Consider the following 17,144-nt stretch of genomic DNA (forward strand, 5'->3'; position numbering starts at 1 on the left):
CAGCTGTGTTAGCACCTTTGTGTGCCTGAAGTGAGGTGAAAACTAGTAAGAACAGCATTTCGTAATCAAGGACATCTGAGAATCAGGTTTTATGAATCGTTGTGAAACAAATTTGATGACAAAATTGAGATTGTGGAACAGTAATCAAAGTCAGCCGAATTATTATAGGTTTTGAAATTGTTTGTGTCTTGGTTTCATTGACATTACACCTCTGATGATCCAATATTACATATCTGCAAGTGGCAAACGTCTGCCATTTCCTGAGGTTGAGAAACCCTTCAGGTATTCTCAGATCTTCAGCTGGCCAACCACTGTGTGAAGTGTGTGAAAGATTTTTTAAATTAGCGAACTTTTTTAAAAAAAAGGGGGACACAGACGGCCCAGAGTTCTGTCATTAGATAATGGGGTTTTGAGTGATCTTCAACCACCCGCCAATCAATTCAAGTGAAGCGTGCTTAGCTCTGTGAGCGAATAAACCACAGAGCAGCATGAAAATTCTGAAAGAGAGATAGAAGTTTCAGAAAAAACATGCAGGGCAAAACTGGAAAATACGTCATCCAATCAAAAGATTTCCTCGACAAAATAGTTCAAACTTGACTGATCCTCCTATTTTATTCCAGCTAAAATAGCAGCTGTTCGGATGCTAAAAGATTTGTATTTGACAAAAAAAGTGGTGAATAGTGATTTTAAAAAATGTTTAGTTCGCTTCATAGAGTGAATTCTTGGATACTTTTCAAATAACAGGTGCACAGTCTTAAGTTGATTGGTGCCGCCTTCATTGTTATCCTCTGTGCGTTTCTGCATGTGCTTGTGTGTTATGTTAACAGGCTCATTTCCGCAGGCTTCACTGTTTGTGTCGATTCAAAACTCCCATGGAAATCCAACCTCTGCTTCCTTTCTGCACACCCCACAGTCAAAATACACTTGTTTAGGCTTCATAGGGATTACACAGGGGCTAGCTGGGGCCTTAGGAGTATTAGTGGATGGGTCAGAATGGAAAACTTTTTGAAAAGGTCTTTAAGAGACGTTTTTCAGGTAAATCAGAGTAAAGTGTGAGGCTGGCTCTTGCAGGGTTTGAATACAAACATTTCTTTTTTTTTTCATTTTCTGTTTGAGAAGATGTTTGACATTTAAATCCCAGAACCAAAACCAAACCAAAAAAGAAGGAATTAGATTAACTTGATAAGAGAAATTAGAAATATAACATGGCACTTACGTGGGTCTGAGCCATGTGCTGTGGGGTTAATTAGGCATATCAGACACTAATCCCTCTCCAGGGTCATCTGTTGGGGTCAGGCCTGAAAGGAGAAAGGTCACAGCAACATCCGGCTCAAAGCCTTAATGATGGATTCATACTGTAGGCCTGTGTTTTTGGGATGTATCTTGGTATACTTGAGTGAATTTTAAAGGTTTTCTTTCTATTTCAAACTGTATTAAGTCTGTTTATAAATGAAACAAGTCATCCAAGAGCAGCTCTATGTTGTTTGCTGTCAGGCTCCAGTGTGTTGAGTTTATTTGCTAAGGCCACTTGGTAGCAGATGGAACGGATGATCAGCCTCTGATCATTATTATTGATTAGTTGTTACAGTGAAAAGGCTTTACAGTATTCAGTTCAGCAGGCACGCAAACACACTGAAGGGGATACTGTAGCCCACAGGGGACAAACCACTTTTTGTGGATACAACAGTGTGTGTGACTGCTGAGCAAGGACAGGGATTAACACGAAACCCACAAGTGTTACACACACACCCTCACGATGATGCACAATGGCTGGACATAATACACGATTGCATTTACTTAGCAAATGCAAACACATTAATTTTTTCAGTCATTGTGTGCAGTAGATTGTGAGACTGTGAGAGAGCTTGTTTTCCAGCAGTGCATTAGCAATGCTCAGATCTGTCATAAAATGTTTATTTTTTTTCTTCACTCTTTGTCAAGTCCCCCCATCCACTTACACAAAAAAAGACAAAAATAAATATATTGCCTAACTCATGTTTTAGCTAAGCTAGTGGAGCAGAAGACTGTAGAGATATGAAAGCATCCAGAATATCTGCGGGTCACTGGTTATGAGCCAGCTTGAGGGAGGTAGCATTTATGATTTTAACAGATTTGGTGGTTTGATCCATGGCTCACCTTGGCTTCATGTCAGTAGGTTTTTCAATTTGCGTGAAATAACGGGGGTCTTATAAAGAGCTCTATGCAAAACTCAGCATAAACAGTGCTGGATAACACTTCTTCTAAAAGGATGTTGGAAAACTGACGTTAGAAAATAACTAGCTATGTCTCTCTGCAACTAGTTCTCCCTCCAAAATCGTCATATACTGCTGCTTGGTCAGTAGCTCGTTGCTTTGTTTTTGAGAGGGTACCACCTTTTGCATTTCAACACCTGACCGCAATGGCTTCCTCACGTTAACCTTTTAATCCTGGTTTAGGTTAACTGGCTAACTTTTGACACAATTGCCAGTGTACTATACCTGTTACTGAAGGATGCCACTGGGGGGCACAATAGTGAACTCCCACATTTACAGGATGTGAACAAGTAACATGGAGACAATAAAAAAGAGTATCTATCAGACACTTTTATCCAAAGCAACGTACACTCATATCTCAGGTAGTGTAAGGGGGTCTTGTCTAAGGAGGTAGTACCTTGCATGCATGGAGGAGGTCAGGAACTGAACTCCAGTCACTCTCATGAGGGGCAGCAATCTTACCACTACACTTTAACATTTAAAAATGTTGTGTATCTAGTTGATGGTTTATTAGGAAAGTTATCCACATCTTTAAACACTGCAGTTTCACGGACTTTCTTAATATAGGTATAGTGTAAATACACAAACCCTCTATCCCAGTGTTGCAGGTCAATACTCAGTGGGTTTACATGATGAGATAAACTCGATTATAGCTATAGTTGGGTTATGCTCCTTATCTGAGCAAGGGTAATTATCCTTTGTTACATGGCAGTGAATGTATCAAATCACAGGCACAAAGCATGCACTACCACAGTAGATAAGTGGCGCTGTACCCATTTCAACTATCGCTAATAGAGCCACTTCCGGTTGACGTCTTTTCCACCAACAACAACGAAACTAAGATGGCGAACGAAGATCAAGATGACGCTACGTCCCTCTACATCTGTGATGAGCATGGTTATGGCAAAGGCGATGCACAATGGCGTATTCTCCATCGCGTTGTTTGTGTCTTTCTGACGGCAACAGTAATATCGACTTTGACTTCCGGGTGATGTTCGTGGGAAAAAATCTCATGCATGCACAGAATGCTTAATACTATCCACTTTAGTCTCCAGACATGTTGACTGGGCAATCAGATTGAGTTATCCAGGTCTTAATTTTATTGCAAGTAACCTGATCCAATTCATTTTCTTGTTGGATTAAGCTTGTTACATAAACTGAATAACTCAAATTTATTGGGATTTAGCCATTAAGCCAATCTGATTGACAACTTCCAACTACACTGACTGAAGTATTTAGGCATGGATGGGGGTTGAACCCATGATCTTTGGTTTACGAGACCAACGCCTTACCACTTGGCCACCATGCCTCATAATGTGCCTTCAGATCATGGGGAAAAAAAAGGAGGAAATAAAGATAAATATGAAAATGTTTGACAAAAACAAGAATATTCTCACCCTTGCACGGTTAGTGTTTCTTGTTGATAAGGCACCTACATAGAATGACATTTTTCTATGACTGTTTACTGTTTTTCCGTGGAGCTGTTGCATCATTTACAGCTACAGAAGGATAACTGTAATCAGTTCCCTATGCGACAAAAACTGACATGACAGACTCTTGATTAGCCACGATGAGTTTTGAATGAGAACGTACTTCACTAAGTTAGCTACTGAGAACAGTAACTTGTTAAGAGTACATTTGCATGACCAAATATGAGTAGGCTATTCATTTGCAGTTCCTTGTGTAGTTTGTTTATAATTTGAGAATACATCTACTTTTGAATGTAATGACTCCACTTCCATATTCCAAAACTACAAACAGCTCCATTGCAAAGCTTTACATATGATTATCTTTGTAAATACATATTAAACTTTTTAAATTTTGGGCCAACTGAAAGCTAGCTGTTGTTTTTTGGGGTTTTAGCGCTGGCATCATGCAGTGCAGCTCCAGCAGGCTTAGCTCGCAGATGCTAGCTCTGCTTCCTTCACTGAAGTCATGTGTTCGCTTTTCTATTTTTGTAGACATGTGCGAGCCCTGGTTCTGTGAGCACACATCAAAGCAGAGCAATGGTTTAAAACCCTATCAGTGTCTTGTATATTTATATTATACCACAAGAAGTATATCACAGTATATCACAACACCCTGATTTTAAATCCACTGTTTAAAAAAAAACAGTGTTATTGGAAGTGTAAAACAGAAACTTACATGTTTTCCTTTATCTCTAACAAAAGTCTCTACTCTTGGATTTCATATTTCATGATCATTGCTTGATGATAATTTAGCAGTTGTGGAGAAATGTTTTGATTGGTTGCAGTGAGGCCTGCATCTGGTTGGCTGTGAGCCAGTGTGATTGACAGCTCTACCTGGGTGGCGGGAGACAGTGACATCTCCGTCACTGTGGAAACAAACGGGGCAAAGCCGATCAGCCAATCACGGTTGAGCGAGAGCCCCGGGGGTCTATCTAACATATGCTAAAGATTTCCTCAAGACCAAAACACACACAAACACACACGCACACACAGACACCACATATTCCTCTTCTATGTGCTATCCTGCTTTGTTGGATATATGAGGGTATATGTGCTGAGGTTTATTTGTGTGCATGTACGTATGCTTGTGTGCTGAACTGATGTGTGTTTTCTCCCAGTGTGGTGTGGTCTTCTTTCGACACCGTCTCCGGGTCGTTGACGTAGCTGTCATGGGAGAGTGCTCTCTAGACCGAGATGAAGACACACACATATGCGCACACACACACACACACACATCAGGGGACAGGGGTCAGCTTGTATTAAAAGACCAAATAAACCAAGTGTTCACACCACCAACCCACCGCAGACAGGACAAGCAGACAGAAAAGAAGAAGGCGATGGTAGGAATTGTGCGCATGTGTGGAGTTGGAAGGGATCCGTGGGAGGAAATATCTTTCATTTCTCAGGGCAGCAGGTTGGAAGACTTTGTTGGCTGACTCTTCCTCAACTGGATGAGATGAACCATACCTGAACAGGTGACGGGCCCTTGGAGCAGAATTCTCTTGTTAACCTCCCTTTTGACCTTACCGTAGTAATAGTAGTTCTTTTTTTAAAACCTTTGAAATTAAAACACATAAAAGATACAGATGTCTACCGTATGCTTCTTTTCTGCAGGTCAGATCGGTCTCTGTAAAGGCTTGTCCTTGAAACTGTTGTATGAATGATGCTGAGATAATGTTGATCGACCTGTCTCGCCATCATTGTGTAGAACACACCAACATGGCCATTTCAGCCATGTTGGTCCTTACCAGTACTCACTCTGTCACTCCTGCTCTATTTTCTCTGCCCATTTGTCTGTCCCTCCTTTCATTTTTCTTCCTTTATCACATCTCTTCTCAGCTCCTCGTATTCTTTTCTATGTTTATTTCACTCTCTTTCCCTCGTTCTGTGTGTTTATGTCTCCTTTTCCCCCGTCTGTCCTTTTTTTCCTCCGTCTCTTTTTCTCCCTCTCTGGCCGTCATAAATCGCTCTCTTGTTGGCTGTTGAAGTGTGAGGAATGGCAGATCTGATGGTTTCTCACAGCTGTTGCAGGCGTTCCCAGGTTCTCCTCACCACACTGCCTTCTTGTGGTCCCAGCTTTCAGACCTGAAGGCAAAATATACAAGACATGAATAGGGTTTTAAATATTTGCTCTGCTTTGATGTGTGCTCGATTTATCTTGCCAAATAGTTCAACAAGTGAACCTATCTCATCCAAAAATAAGATAGGTCAGGGACCACGTTTTAAGCAACCAAGTCCATGTTTTGTTTTATTTGAGTCTACTGAGTTTATAAAATATTTTAGAATATTAAATGAGAAGTTATTGTAATTCACAATCTTTTGATGACTGAAAGTAAATTTAAACATGTAAATATGAAACTAATAATAAGTATCCTGCTTGTATACAACAAACTCTACCTACAAGCAATCATAAAGCACAATAATTAACTCCATTCTTTTAAGAGTAAAAAAGTGAATGTTTTGTGTGGGATCATTTCTGGAACTTCTGAATATCCAAAGCCCCCTCTGGTTACCTTGGAACCTCACTTTGAAGACAAGAATTGAGGATATCAACTCAGACTAACTCAGAGTAATTTAGCTCTTCATCTTTCTTAAGTTAACAAACATTTTTTCTCCCAAAATGTGAAACTGTTTGTCTATTAAATTACATCAACTCAGAAATAGTTGATTTTAAATTTCAAGTAAAGCAGAAAGAAATATGCCTCATGAGTTTCATCACATCACAGAAAAATGTGTATTTAATCACCCAACTAGCCAAACTGTGATTAAACAACAAGCAAGAATCATTTGAAAATGAGATGATAGGAGCATGTCCTCTGAAGACGCTGACTGACAGTTCTCAGATCAGTTAAATGACTTAACTGTCGTTTGTCTTAACCGGACCAAACCGCAAATATTACACATTGCGGTCACTTTTCAGCTGTGGACTGAGTAACCAACATTGTTCAATTCTGCAGCTTACATTTTCATGGCCGGCATGTTTTATCGAAGTTTCAGCAGAGATATGAGTATAATGTGAGCTTGGCCAGATTGAGGGTAGAAATGGGTAAGAACAGTGTGTACATTAATCCTAGCTATCGCTCAAAAAAGTTTGGGAATCTACTGGGTGAAAAATGAGGCAGGTGTTGGTGGTGACCCTCAACTCTGTCACTATGGCTCAGCGCAAAATCAATTCCCTGAGTGTCCACTGATCATAGATACTCTTGTTACTTCAGGGTGGGCACATAGCACCTTGACCTCCACAGCGTGTTGCTGGCTTCTCTTTACTAAATTAATCAGTTTCAGTATTCTTCTACAATGTAAGTAGTCAGCCCAGGTTCTTCAAATTATAGCATTCAGAGAAGAAGCTTTTTTTGATGATGGCAGAAAATTTAGCAAGTTTGTTATGAGATAATCCACTTCATAATGGAGCTCTGAGTTTAGACAAGCTCTAAGTATCCTGAGCAATGAAAAACTGTACATCAGTCCAACTCCACAATGAACTGCCTCCATCTGAATAATCACAAGAGCAACACAGCAAAGCTCTCTCACAGCTGTTGCATCAAGTTTGAAGAAATTTCATAATGGCAATAAATGTACAGCGATGTAGACTAGACTAAGTTCTGTGTTGAAACTCTGATTTGAGGAGATAATAGCATATTTCAAACTGGCTATGAGTAAAATATCAGGGAAATAAATTTGAAAGAAGGGTAAAACAAAAACAAAAAAGAAAGAGAGTAGGAGTAGGGGTAGTTACAAATGCTAAGTGCCTTGAGATGACAATTGTTATAATTTGGCGCTATATAAATAAAATTGAATTGAATTGAATTAAGAAAAAATACCCAGGTTTTCTGGCAATTTCAAAGCTGCATGTGAAATATTCCAAGCTTGAAACCACTGAACCACCGGTTTGCATCTAGCAAGGTCATAAATTGTTGAGCCCCAGATCAGTTGTCATACACAGCTCCAAATGTGACAATGAGCTTAGCTGAGCCACTGTACATTAGATAATAAAGCTATTATAATTGTACACTGTATATATTTACACACTGACAAAAGTAATGTTCTGACGTATTCTGATTTTCTCATAATTGTCTCATAATCCCACCATTTACAAATATCTCAGAATGGGATTTGATGTCCTTAGCTCATATATTGTGCATAATAATTTACGAAATAATGGGTCGCATCCCTGTTACTCACAGCTGACAGTGACATCCATGTCATTAGATTTTCTGATGGGGAAAATTACTCCAAGATTTCCTTTTTCATTCAAGATCTTTGCATTCTATCATGAAGAAATGTCTCCCTTTGAAAATGCCCCCTTGTTTTTACTCTCCAAATACTCCTCAGCCTGCTTGAATTACTCTTACTTTTCAACACCTATTCATACAAACTACTTGTGCAGAGAACAAAATATTTTGCCACCCCCACAAAACAGCATGTCACCAGAAATTACTTGAACGAGAGACAAGATTCACAATTTCCCATGCATTAGTTATCCATGGCCAACAACTGTTCCGTAGTTTTCTTCTATCTTGATGTGTTAAACATTTTCGGCCTCACTAGAACCGTTACACAAGTTCTCCATTGCTTTCTTCAAAGGTTTTTCTCCCTTCAAAGTTTTTGCTGTTAATGTAGCAAGGTAATACAGATGAGAAACAGAAGGAGACCACAATGTCCTTGGAGGCTCATATTCCTTTGAAAAAAGAGAAGATGGCATCATTTGAGGCAGGCGCATTCATGATTCTTAGTTCATGAGTAGGAGTAAAGTTTTGGAGTCTCCAAAAAATGGACTGCAGGTGTCTCAATTAAATGATACTCGCGCACACATTTTTGTGAGTGCCTCTAAGGTTAAGAACATACTACTTTAACTATACTCAGAGTGCAACTTCACTTGCATTATTTCGCTTGCTGTATATAAATGTTGCTCTGTTGCACCTTGTGCCTGAGAGTGATAGCTCTGTTGTATGAAGACGCAGTGTCCTGTGTCAGCACAGTATAGCAGCACATTGCCAAATATCCGCTCGCCATTCCCCACCTCACAGCAGTGCTCCTACCCCCACTGACACGCACACACCACCTCATTCCAGGACCAGGTCTTGGAGCACAGTGTGACGTGACGCCCGGCATGTGACCTGTCATACTCAGCTGGTGATAGACTCAATTGTATGAATCAACCTTTTCACCAAATAATAAAAAGAAAAAAAAAAGTTGCACTTTGATTACAGTTGAAATGCCTTGAACAAAAGAAGACGATGGCTGGGAGTGTGTTTGGCAGCAGTGTGTTCTCATGCAACTCTTTTCAGGAGGCTCTGCCTGCCGTCACTCAGAGAGACACAAACGGAGGAGAGAGGATCAGATCATTATTATCACCAACAGGGATAAACAAGTTGCGACCTCTGTCTTTCTCACCCCATCCTTCTTCCCCACTCCCTCCTCACTTTCACTCCCTCTCTGCTCCCTCACCCTCTGTTCATCTTTCCCCACAGCCTCCTCCTTTTTGCTCCACCCCCTCTCCTTGCCCCCACTGAGTGAATAGTGATCATGTCTGGCATTTCATCGGCTCTTTGCACTTCTCTCCTCTATTAAGATTGATGGGCTGCTTGGCTATAAATGAGCATGCTAAGACTTCGACAGGGCCACGGTCAGGCAAGGGCTACATCCACATAAACACACACGTATGGAGTCTCACGAGCACCATCCCTATTAGCAGCAGAGTGCCTGAGCTGGGGCCCAAGGAGGGCACAGTGGCATACACTCAGAAAATATATACATACGCACATTTACTTACATGCAGGCATGACCTTGTCAGTCACTTCCTGGTGTGTCTGCTGAGGAACATGGAAAAAAGTGGTAAAAGTTTTTAAAAAAAAGCCACATTGGTTATTAGTTATTACTTTTTGTTTATTAACAAAACTGATCCAATAGTACATAAATGTGAGTGTTAAAAAGTGAGTCAGCTGTTACTTTTACTATGTGCTGCGACACCTCAACAACTAAAGCTAAATGTTACCTATAAGCCTTGATCAGTCCTGTGTATCAGCACAATTTCATGAAAATATATCTATATATTGATACATTAAGTTGAGAAAAAAACGTTTTATCTCAAGATAACAGCATCATCATATTCATCAAACCGATAGTCCTTGTTATCTTGAGATAAGGACATAATTATCTAACCTGTTATCACTACAAAATGAGCTTTGCTATCTCAAGATAAGGACAATGGAAAAAATATTTTAACTGACCAGTCTGGATCATGTTCATTTTAAGTTTAATTTTAAATGCGCTACCTCTGTTAAGATGTACTGCATGACGTTAGGAAGATAGTAGTATTGTGTTCCTGTAATGGATTTTTAGTTACTGGCGAATGACAGTGTGATTTGTTATGGGGTTTTGGTACGCCTGAAAAAGAACTCGGTTTTGTTTCTGCTTTCAAGATAAAAACTCACCTGGGTCTCGAACCCATCATGGCTTTTGTCACCGTATTTGGATCCTTGTATTTTTTTAAATGGCTCATTTGGAAGTACCTGGATTTGTCTTTTGATGACATTATCGCAACAGTTTGTCCTTCTCTTCTTAGGTTTAAGGTTGTTCTGCTTAACAAGTGCTTGTGTCAGGTGGTAATTCAAGTTCCCAAAAAGTCCTCAGCCCTTAAAACTGTCAGCTAAGGCAGCTGTGAATAACTGTCCTGCGTGTGGTTATGTGTTGGGCAGAGGACTCAGGACGGACAGAGCCACAGATCACATGGTTAAAGAACTGACAGACATTTACGAGACAACGCAGATCCTCTCCTTTCTTTCTGGCTCGACACACAGTCTATCAGACGTTCTCAGTATCTCTCACTTACATATTTACTATGAAGTTAACGTGTGTAATCACATGTGTCTCCTTATACCCCTGTCAAAACAGGGAGAGAATTAGGGCTGGAGCTCTTGTTCTATTTGCTGACATGAAAAGATTACTGGAAAATATTGTGTCACAATTATTTCACAACAGCCTTAACAGATCAAAGTTCATTGGCTGTCTGAGAGGGGGATACTGGAAACACGGCGTGCTAAGATTGCAGTAAATCAGCTTTGCTGGGGCAGATGACAAAAATTTAATGGTTGTAAAGGACACCCTGAGCTTCAGATTCTTGCAACTGTCATCAAATACTCGCTCGGCCATTAACAGGTCACGCAGACTTAGATAAGCTGAGCCTGCGACACCACCAGCACACCCACCCTGCTCACATCGCCAGCTGAAGGCCCCTGGAGCACAGGTGCACTTCTTAGAACAGCGGCAGGGACACAAGTGGCTCTTTGCCCCATTACTTGAACTCATCTCTCCCCTCGGTAAATCTTAGGCTCCTTAAATCGACACACAGAAGAATGACGGAAGACTTGAAATCCTGCAGTCTCCACTTACGTCTTTCCCTGAAATCCAACTGACTCAAGTGTCAACACACATTACACGATCATTCCAAAACTCTTGCTTGAGAAGCCTTCACGAGTCTGAAACCTGGAGACTTTGCATTCATTTCACACAAAGTGCTATTTGTAATTCTTAGATATTGCTCATCATCTACAAAAAAAGCTGATTTTTTCTTTTCTGTCTTATGCCTCTGATGTGTGCAATTTACTTTGCCAAACCTTAGTCTTTAGTCTCCACTCCAGACAACTTTCTTGTTACAGCCCAACATGACTTCACCTGTGGACTCCCCCGTTCGTATGCTTGGTCACGCACAGCAGGCCACAGCTCCCCTCTGAGCATGCTCAGACACGTGGTCTTGTCTTCGGCCCATATGTTAATGAAAACTTCAATCGCACAGAAAGCTAAAACCACATAACTGGCCTCTATGCAAATACAAACTTGCGTGTTGAATGCAAGTGAGTTGTGAATTCCCAGAGGGAAGGAGGAAACCTTACTGTTCGACCATGCCATAGACCATCAAATTGACAGTTTTCCTATCTTGTTGGCATTGTTCCTGTTTTGTTTAGCGTTGACTAATTTGATCCAATTTACAAAAAAATATTCATGATGACGTCATCAACTCAGACTTTTCCAAATAAGTTGGTTAGATGCCAAACTATAAAGGTCATGCGTACTTATAGCCAATTTAGCTAAATTTAGCACTGAGCATCAAGTGAAAACATTAGCAAATGCAATGACTGACCACAGCTGTTTTCACAAAAACCTAAAGTTCTGAAAGCCCAATGAGCCTGTAATCCAGTCAAGACTGATACACCTCTCTTAATTCCCCTCTTTCATTCTTCGCTGTTATCGTAGACATCTATATTAGTATGCCCGACCTGGCAATGAATACATGCAATCACGCTCTAAATGGAGACTGATATCTCTCAGCTTTGATTTGATGCCTCAGACCTTTGGGGATATTCGGTGTCATGATGAGATGCTTTGGCAGCACAGAGGGGTGTGGATTTATGGGTGGCTAATGTTAACGGTAAATCAAAGTAGTCTACGCCAGATAATAATAGATATAACAAGTAAAGATGATACATTAAACTTGATTTGTATTACTGTGAGTTTTGTTGTAGTGACACATTTAAATTAAAACCTTATTTCTATATTACATAATGTGAAAATCACTTGTAATTGATGCTTAATTCAGTAATACAGCACAAATATTAGAAAATATGGCAGCAAGGTGGAGCAGTGGTTTTTGCATGGTCACCTCACGGCCAGAGGATTAGAATTTCAGCCGGTGCCTTTCTGTGTGGCGTTTGCATGCTCTCTGGTTTCATCTCGCAGTCCAGTGGCATCTTACAAGAATTGGCGAAACTTTCTGTGGCATGAGTGTTAACGTGCATGGTTGTCTGTGTCTGCATAACCCCAGATGGACTGGCGACCTTCCCGGTGTGCGCTCCGCCTCTCACGCGGCAGGGGCAAGCTGCGGCCCCACACGACCCTGAACAAGATAAAGTGGGTGTAGAAAACGAATTGGACAGATTAAAACTCTCCAATATGTAGCGCAGAGTAGTTTCACGGCGCTTGAGTGTCAGCGCCAAGGATATAGCTGACATACAGGGCAGTAACTAATTTACAACATGAAGTGATTATTTTTGAAGAATCTTTATGAGTTATGAGTATCCCCTTTGATATAAATAAAATTTGTAACATTCCTAGCACATCTATATAATGGGTCTTTTGTGTATTAAAAAGCGATCATAAACAAAATCAGTTATCAGCTCGATTGCAGTCTCAGGAAGGCAAGGTCTGAAAGCCTGTACAATCTACGTAGAAGATTCAGCATTACTTGAGGGAGAGGTGCTTTGCAGCTAATCTGCATGCACCGCAATGGAATGAGAAGCTACCACAAGCTACAAGAAAAAGTTATTTGGTGCGTTTTGCTTTATCGAACTATGATAGAAATGGATTCACTTTATTTGGAGACACCGTAGTGACATTTCAAAAGTCTTTCCCCTTTACTTTTTGTACCTCTGCTTCAAACATTTTTGACACTGACACCAAATACAAACAGGTTTATCTTTCAGGGTGTGCTTTCACCCTGGCTGGCAGCCCTGATCATGATCAGATATTTAGTTTTCAAGACATGTTACATGTTAGCTACCTTACAACGCACAGCTAAGAACAAGCTCGAGCTAGCCTTAACTTCATTTTGGCTGCTAGAAGCATTGCCAAGCAAAAGGCTCACATTATTGATCACATTTGTGTGTCTAATATGGTTGAAAGTGATAGAAAGCAAATACTCTTTCATTTTGATACTTCCATGTGATCAGAACTTGTATAACTAGCTCTTTGCTTGCAAATTGCTCTTTGGTTCAGACATGTATAGCCGGATTACTTCATTAATTGAACTGTGCATCTCAACAGACACTTTCAGGGAAGGCACTGTCATTTCTTTCTTTTTTCTTTTTGTGGTACAGATTTAAGGAACACATAGGGTTTAATAAAAAACTGTTTATATCAAATTTTGGTTTATTTCTCCTTGTCTCTCTAATATGGACTGAATCTTATCTTTCCAGATGCTGCTTTAGTTGTCCTGTCTATTGAGGCACCAGCCTGGCTGATGAGTAGCCACTCCTACACTGTGCTGACATAGTTCTTTGTCACCAGACGATGATGCCTACCGATTGTGATAACCCACTGACCTTTTTCCTATCATCATAAATATCACTGAAACATTATTCTTTACCCAAGCGTTCATATAGCAATGCAAATTTGGATTAGAAAGTATTTGTTAGCACCACAAGGTGAAGTTTTTGTGCACATTAATAAAAGACTAAATTGGAAAACTTCATTTTTAGCGTTTATTTAAAATATCTTGAGCCACAGAAAAATGAAGGAAACACACAGGTCCCCTCTTCTCCCGTCCTGTCCCTCTCCACCAGGCAGATAGCGTGACAGATCTGTCACGTCGGCACCTGGTCATACACAAGTGTTAATCTCCCCACCTCAGTCAAGCCTCGCTGGACCGCTGCCACCATGCAGAAGTGTCTGTGTGAACATATGAGTGAGTGTGTGTGTGTGAAAGATGTTCTGTTTAAACTCATTTACCTTTACTCCCTAAATCAGAAGTCCAGAAAAGTTTTCACCCCTTTGACAAAGAGAAGGGAAATTTGACCAGCATCACATATAAATGTGTCTGTATGCGTTTCGTCTGTGTGTGTGTGTGTGTGGGTGTGTTTCTGTGAATACTTTACAGATACACCAGGCAGGGTTTCCGTCCGCAGTCATTCAGAAACAACAAGCCAATCATTCTTGGATTCTAAAATAAGCGCCCCCCCCCACACTCACATGTGCTCATCTCGTCAGCACCTCTCACCCTCAGAGTGACAGGAGACAACTGGGGGGGACAGAGGAGTTGCTGAGGAAATGGATGACAGCAGAAGAGAGTCAGCAAACTTCCAAAAATTGGGTACCGGGTACATCAGTTAAAAGCAGCAAAACTAAATCAAAAGGTTTAGGTTCTAGTTACAGTTACAGCTCCCCTGTTTTGAGCTTTTTCTCAACGTGCATGTTGTGAAATAGGGAAAATAGCCATTCTATTTGAAACGACACACTGGGGCCTCTGTTTGAGCAAAGTGAATGAACAAAGGCGAGCAACGGCGCCACAACACGAAAGGCTTCGCTGCAATTTATCTCTGTGGGAAAAAGGCTGAAGTGTAGAGATGTTTTTTCACAAATATTAATGGAAGCGTGATCACAGTTTACGATCACGAGATTGTAATAAACTTCTTTAATAAATGTAAAATTGTACGGTTTGTACATTTTTGTTGACTCTGTAACGTAATAACTCAATCTTAAGAACGCTTTTTCAGGGTTTTAAATAAAGGCTTATGAAAAATGGGACTGACAGTATGTCTGAATCGTTTCACCCGGTTTCTGCTTATTTGACAATAGCATCAGCTTGGTTACTGACAGTATGTCACTGCGCTCAGTTAGGAACAAATCGTCCCTACAAAGCTACTTGTCAACCTGCCGCATTTAACTAAAAATGGCACCTGTTGCAGGAAAACTGTACAAGACACAAGCGACAGCCAGCTTAGTCCTAGAAACCTTCTTAACCCTTCAACCTTGGGCTCTACTGTTTGTCACTGACTAGACAGCACTTTTTAAAATTTGAGTGCTTTTACCATAACATCAACCCTTTCTGAATGCGAAGACATTAAAGGATTAAAAGCACTGATGGCACCGACAGTGTTTTCCCACATTTTTCTATGTTTCCTATGCATGTTTGGATTTTGCTACCGGATGTCCTGCCGTAGCCTGAGCAGCATTGACCAATCGTGTTTCAGCAGACTTTGGCTGCATGCTTGTAAACAGCGTATGGAAGGCAAAGCATGCGGAGCACACAGCAAATGCATTTGCCGAAATAAACACTTGAAATGATTGCAATAAAAAGCTAAATGACAATCTGTTGGTTTTCATAAGCCTTTTTAAAAGGTGCGTTACCCTACTTTAGAAGAAGACACTGGATGTGGCGCTACAGCAGTCCAGAATAAGATGAGCTAAAACTGAAAGTAAAACCTCAAAGGTTTGGGCCCTTCAAGCAGCTCATAGATCTCTCTCTTTTTTTTAGATGAATTTCTTGTCGTCCCTCTTTTTCTCAGGGTTAGGGTTAAGCCAGAATGCATTGCTGAACTGTTTGGCACAAACCGGCAGCGAGAAGCTAGGATGCTAACACACAAAGAGGGAGTATGGCATCATTCTTCACTGGATCGAGGTTTTATAATATCTTATATTTAACCTTTAAATATATCTGTGTGCAAAGAATGACCAGAGTGTGGAACAGGAAGTCTTGATCTGCATATTTGGGTGTTCTAGAGGCTCAGAAAGTATCCAAATTCCAGAGGATCTTTAGACTATAGCCAACTGATTCCAAGTATGAGCAGCTGCTAAGGTTTTTACATGCACATGTGCATACACAAATCCTAATTACCATTAGATATCATAACAGCTGTAGTATTAAGCTTTTGTCTTTTTTTCCTTTCAGAAAGTTATTTTTCGCACTAAAAACAGACAAAAATATTTGAGTTCCCACCCAGACACTTTTTTTTGCATTTTGATCTAGTTTTAGGCTAAGTTGGGTCAATGCTTGTTCAAGCTTTGGCGATGCAAATAGTCTTGGTTCTTGCTTTTGACGGTGTAGTATGACTTTGTGTGAGCTTGCGTGTGTATGTCTGTGGAAGGCGGGGTGTCAGTTCTCAGGGATCTCCATGAACTTTGAGACTGCGAGGTCACACATTCGCTGACAACTTAACCACCTGTTGCTACACACACACACACGCACGCATGTGCGCAAATACACTCGTATCCACACCTTCCCACCCACATCAATATTCACCACACACCCTCTCTCTGCAGAGTTTTGATTTACACGATCATTACACAATAAAGATGATGTGGATGTCTCAGTCGCACAGTATATCTGTGTTTACTCGTGTGATCACGTGTTTTTTTCCAGTTTCGGCATGTCTCATGGATATTTTACAATTCTCCGTCCGAGCTATAAATGGTCTTATCACATGTACAACATCCGCTTTAACAGTTGCATAAGCATGGCTTCAACTACAAATAAGCATTTTTTTTCTCTCAAGCAAACGCAGCATTTTGATTGCTTTCATAAAGAAAGACTTAAAGGAATTCGCACATCCACACACACTGATTTACACTCCAAAACCACGGCAAATCATTTCAATTAGTAAGATACTGATGACCTCCAAACATCGTGATATGAAAACATATATTTTATTTGGCTCAAAAAGGTCACAGAACACGTTCATGTCCTCGGGCCAAAGGGCTTGCTGTTATAGTGTCTTTGCAAAGAAAAGCTTTTCAGTCAACTTTAGAACAGGCCGTCGCGCACCTGACCCAGTCTAAAGAGCAGAAGCAGGTGCATTGGGGTTTTTAAGTGCGAAGGGTCACACAGCCCTTTATAAACACGTCGATCCCCCCACCCGCCCCGCTTCCCCAC

At 40.6% G+C, this 17,144-nt stretch overlaps 1 non-coding gene across 1 annotated transcript; it reads right to left on the minus strand.

The window, feature by feature from the left end:
* Positions 1 to 3,489: 3,489 nt before the first annotated feature.
* trnat-cgu (transfer RNA threonine (anticodon CGU)) lies at positions 3,490 to 3,561 on the minus strand. The gene has a single exon. It is a non-coding gene; the product is annotated as a tRNA-Thr (tRNA).
* Between the last annotated feature and the right edge of the window lie 13,583 nt (positions 3,562 to 17,144).

Source organism: Leuresthes tenuis, unplaced genomic scaffold, assembly GCF_036924035.1.
Source record: "Leuresthes tenuis unplaced genomic scaffold, fLeuTen1.0.hap1 SCAF_13, whole genome shotgun sequence".
Taxonomy (NCBI): domain Eukaryota; kingdom Metazoa; phylum Chordata; class Actinopteri; order Atheriniformes; family Atherinopsidae; genus Leuresthes; species Leuresthes tenuis.